This window comes from Drosophila innubila, chromosome X (assembly GCF_004354385.1).
Source record: "Drosophila innubila isolate TH190305 chromosome X, UK_Dinn_1.0, whole genome shotgun sequence".
Taxonomy (NCBI): domain Eukaryota; kingdom Metazoa; phylum Arthropoda; class Insecta; order Diptera; family Drosophilidae; genus Drosophila; species Drosophila innubila.
The window spans coordinates 6,078,882-6,084,881 of record NC_047626.1 but is presented as its reverse complement, the minus strand read 5'-3'; positions in this window follow the sequence as shown (position 1 = coordinate 6,084,881).

Below are 6,000 nucleotides of genomic sequence, written 5' to 3'. Positions count from 1 at the left end.
TTTAGACGACTTGTATTTATTATTTATGTTCAACTATTTGTTATAGTTTTATTATTTGTTTTTTTTTTTGTTGTTGTTGGCTTAGAGTTTGTGGCCCTGCGAGCGTTGTCGCTGTTCTGATGCCCTTCCCTGCGCCGTGCGCGCTATTTATAGCACTCGGAGCTCTCCACTCTCAATTGCTAAGCCACAAGACTCACATCTCACCTGCCTACCTGTGTGTGTGTTTGTTCAGAGACAAAAGGTGCAACATCAGCCAGCATCACTCAAGGATCAATTCACTCACTCACGATCACTCACTCACTCACTCAGGTACTCACTGCACTCACTTACTCACTCACTCACTTACTTACTCACTTACTCTCTGGCTCTCTTTCACTCCATTTGAGTTGCACTCCAATTCTCTGCTTGAGTTTTAAGTTGCAGTCACACTTTGCTGATCTCTTTGCAGCTGCTCCTGTGATTATACGTCTGTTGCCCTACAGCTTTGTCTGCCTCCCTCTCCCTCTCTCCCTCTCTCTCTCTCTCTCTCTGTCTGTCTGTCTTGCTCTTTCGCTCAGTCGCTCTCTTTCGCTGTCGCGTGCCGGCTGCGAACCGGTTGACTGCCTGCCTCTTCTGGCGGTCGTGTGGCGACTTCAGCTTGGAGCCTGTCTTCTACCCTCTTTCTTCTCGCCTCTTCCCACTTCCCTCCCTCTTCCCTCACTCCCTGCAACGCCCTTAAAAGACGTTTAATGCATTAATAGCCGAGTCAAAAGTCTAGCTATAAATTAGAGTAGAAGACACGGCTTGTGGCATCATCTCAAGGTCTTCTTCTTCTTCTTCTCTCTCTCTATTTTGTCTACTTTTTGCCTGCGGGAAGAGCAGCATGGATCTTTGGCCTCGTCAACACCTCAACCCGCCGGAGGCAGTTATCTATTAACACTTCTAATGCCCCGATGTCCTTTATGGCCAACGTTGTCCAACTCTGGTCTCCAGTTGTGACCCAAGGATACTCGAAAGCATTTTGAATGCATTTAGCTATTCAATGCGAATGTGAATCCTGTTCTCAGTCAGCACAGGTCAGCTCGTGTTTATGACCTTTTATGTTGGTTGCACGCTATGCCAACCGTGTCAAAGCGATTGACAAGCAGGACAACCAGGATAACCAGGACATTGGGACATCGGATAGATGAGGAACTTAGTTGGACATGCTGTGCCTCATTTAGCACTTCGTTGCAGCAGCTACGTCAGCAGCGGGAGACAACGCAGGACATTCCAGGACATTGCAGGACATTGCATACTCCAGTGTCAACCAGATGGTCAAAATCAGAATTTCGATCCTCAATCGGCCTTAGCTAATTCATGTTGATGCAATAGAAATTCGTTGTGGAAAGAATCGTGACAAATTCAATCGAAACTATTAAGCTGAAAAGACTACTTATTCTATAAATACACAAATATATTCGGTCCATATTCTCTGCTTCTTCCGGTGGTTAAATTTTTGAATAGCTTCTGAGTTTATTATCTAATTGAGCTGAAATTTTCAGAACCAATCGGGTTCACGATACTTATCATGTGTGCCAAAATTAAAGACTCTAGCTTTAAGATTGCTCTTATTTCATATTTTTTCGATTTGCAGGGACTTGAAAAAATTATAAAATAAACTTTATTGGAGTGAACACTTTACATGATAACTATATGTTACATAAAATTGGATATTTCTAGCTTATATAGTCTGTTAGATTTTTGATATATTATAGAAGTAAAAAAAGACTTACTTTATATTATAAAAGTTGCAGGAATATGTTGTTCCGTTAATATATAATTTTCAATTTAAAAGTTAGTTTGCTTCACATTGATATATTAACTAAACTTTGGTTGCATAACTGCTATCCTTTTTTTTCTTAAAAATTCTATTCCAATAATCTTGAGATTCTCCACTTTGCAGGTTCTCTCTCTTTTTTCCTCACTCTATCTCTCTCGCTTTCTTGCATCGTTCATATAAATTGTAAATTATTTTTAAGTTTTTAACATTTCGCGTTCCATTCGAACGTTAAGCTGGCTTAATGCCGCCTGAACAGGCCACAATGCAATAACAATCGAGTTGAATACGACTTGAAAATGCTCTATTTACTATATGTAAATACTTCTAGTCGAGGCTGAAAATCGGTTTTATTTATAAATAAATTATTATTATTATTTAAATATCACAGATAGATTTTGAAACAGTTAAGAAATTAAAATAAAAAAATTACCTCAAAATATATTTTTAAAAATTTTAAGATTTTTCAAAAATTATACATAGAAAGCAATTGAAAAACTATAAATAATTATTGTTAATTTAAAGCAGTGCAAGGTTATTTAAGTTTTGATATAGTTTATAAGTAATTCTAATAGATATTTAAGATAGTAAATTTTACCCATGATTGGAAAAGAATTGGATAATGACATTTTAAAAAAATATTAAAGAAATAAATAAATATATACAATATATAATTGAATTATTAAATAATTGATAAAGTAATAAATTTTATTTTTAAAAATTAAGTATGTAATAAATAGTAATAAAATATTAAAGAAATAAATAAATATGTACAATATATAATTGATAAAGTAATAAATTTTATTTTTAAAAATTAAGTATGTAATAAATAGTAATAAAATATTAAAGAAATAAATAAATATCTACAATATATAATTGAATTATTGAATAATTGATGAAGTAATAAATTTTATTTTTAAAAATTAAGTATGTAATAAATAGTAATAAAATATTAAAGAAATAAATAAATAAGTGCAATATATAATTGAATTATTAAATAATTGATAAGGTATTTAATATTTTTTAAAAATTAAGTATGTAATAAATAATTATATAGTAAAAAATATAAATTGATTAAATAATAAAAAATAATTAAGTAACAAACAAGAATATAACTAATATTTATGTAAATATTTAACTATTTAAATATTTAATTAATTAAATATTAATTAATGTTGCATGTTGCATCAGTTTGTTGTTGTTGCCACAACACAGTGAGTGTGGCAAGCCGTAATCAACAACTGTGGATGCCGCCACCGTTCGTTGAAGTTGCCATTGTCGTTGTTGTGGCAAGGTGAGAGACTGAGAGACTGAGCGACTGAGATGGAGACTGGCCCCAACAACTGCAACTGCAACAACAACAACAATAATAATAACAACAGCATGCAGATATATTTTGCGATCGGCAGCAGGCGCTATCATTATCTGACACAAAAATTTAATATAAATTATGTTGACATGTTGGCTTAAATATGGGACTTGAAACAGGCAGCAGAGAGGGACAGAGACAGAGAGAGAGAGAGGGAATTGGTTGGGGCAAGATCCCCCTTTGCAGGTTGAGGATAATTGAGACTGAGGTCGGAACACCTAACTAGTTCAATATGCTCCTGATCCTGCCGATGCGATCAGTAATTGCTAGTAAGACACGGCCAGCAACAAAACGAAAGAAAACGAAAGCAAAATGAAAAGAAATGAAATGAATCGAAATGAAAATGGAAACGTATCGATTCGATTCGATTCGATGCGAATCGAAATAAATGAAACACGAAGAAGAAGAAGAAGCAGAAGAAGCAGCGGCAAATATCCGCGAATGAAGTCGTCATTAATATCGACTTGGGCCTGTCAATAACTTGACATCGCATCATCATTTTCTTCATTTTTGTCTCGTCTTTGACTTCTCTCACTCTCCCTCTCTCTCCCTCTCTCTGCACTCTGCCCTCTCACTCTAGCTGTCTCCAAGCGGCTCCTGAAACTCTTTTGAGCCGACGCGACTTCAACTTGTTGTTTCTTTTAACTTTCAGACACTTGGCGGTACGAATTTTGACGCGCCCCAAGCCAAGGTCGATCTTCCACGTATTTGTTGTAGTTTATTTTACCCTCAAGATTGTTGTTGTTGTTGTTATTACTGCACTTTGCATAAGTTGAATGTTAATCACATTTCGACTGTGTCATTTTGAGTTTTAAATGTAATGCTCTTGATGATGTTGGGCAACCAGACAAACAGACAACTGAGCAACTTGCCACATGCAACAGGACATCGAATCGATCGTCAGCAATCTTTCGATTTTGGCCACACAAACTCAGTGTCAGGTCATGAGTTGAGTTATTATATTAAGTACAAGCACTTGAATACTGAGCAAATGTCAAATTTCTGCTTGCTTTGATGAGGGATCGCAAATATGACTTTAACCAAAAATTCGATCTAAAAAAAACTTATCTAAAAAAAATTATGAAGATGAATAATTGACTAGAATATAAAATAAATAAATAGACAGAAACTAGAATATCAAAATACATAACTTACAATTTTATGTAAATATTATATAATAAATCTTACATTTAATTTTTTTTTTTTTATTTTATTATAATTATTATTTATTTTATTTTATTATAATAAATGCAGGAGTATAAGTTTATTGCAAAAAATAGCAAAATATACATAAATTTAAAAAACAAATAAAAAAGGACAGGTTAATGAAGAAGAGTTATCAACAACACCGATTTTCCGTATAGAGCAAGCATACTTTCCTCTTGGGAATAAACAACGATCATTTATATAGACTATAAGGACGATCATTTTATAGGCTTTTTGACTGATCATAAATGATTTCTATGCCTATATCTAAAATTGTTTTTGCTGATCATCTGCCGTGTATTTTAAAGATCATTTTGTAAAAATATACATACGAGTATAATCAAATCTTATATTAATATTATTATTACTTTTTGTAAAGTGTTGAAACATTAGCATCGAGTTACACTTACTTAAACTTTTAAAGATCACTCTCACGATCGTTGCACTTCTTGAATATAATTGTTTGCATGCCAATTTAATTCTGGTTTGGTATAACCAATGATCTTACAAAATTAACTTGTTGTTTTTTTTTTGTAGATTTGTTGATCAGTTCATGATCGAGACAATATTATAGATCAAATAGCTGCTGAACAATGGTCAGGATCAAAACCTAGCAAAGTGATCTCCAATGAAATTAAAGGATCTTTAAGGTAGATCACTTGTTAATGAAATGATCTTCACAATAGATGATCTTCGTTCACTATCCTGGCGATATTATAGACCAAATAGCTGCTAAACAATTGTTAGCATCGGATACTAGTAAATGATCTATAATTAAAGAAGATTTAAGCTAGATCATTTTTAAATGAAATGATCTTCAAAATAGATGATCTTCGTTCACAATCCTGACAATATTATAGACCAAATAGCTGCTAAACAATTGTTAGCATCGGATACTAGTGAAATGATCTTTAATTAAAGTATTTAGTAAGTTGCATGATCTTTAAGCTAGATCATTTTTAAATGAAATGATCTACACAATAGATGATCTTCAGATCGATACAATTCTAAAGCTCATCTCAACGATCTGTTGAATTATTGAAGCTCTCACAATCGACCTGCTGTCTTGCTCTTTCCCTCGCTCTATCTTTCGCTCTCTTTCTCTATGTGGTTGCCTCAAATTGTTGACATCTTGACTGTCAACTGTTCATGGCCATCAAATCGCCGCCTGATGATCACTGATGCTCACTTGAAAGCGCTAAAGCCGCAAAACACGAATATCTCTGAAACTGAAATTGAAACTGTGGCCAAAGTTGAAGCCTGGCCCAAAGTGACACCCACTCGGATCGTTGTTGATCGTTGATCGTTGATCGTTGTTGTGGTTCCTTTGGAGATCTGATTTATGTGCGCCTGTCATCACAGCCAGCTACAAAAGACTTCTAAGGTGCGCATTTTGACGCCGCCGCCAATTCTATTGGCCACATTCGCAATGATATTTATGGCCACAAATGGAGCATGGACAGCAAAGGGATCAGGGGTGAAGTCAGTTTGTTCGCTCTCAGAGACAGTGCGATTTTTGATTAATTGTAATGCGAGAACTTTGATTAATTGCGGCCACGTTTGCGGGACCCAAAACATAACAATTTGTTTTCGCATTGCATTAAATCAACGCAGGCTTCTGTCCTTT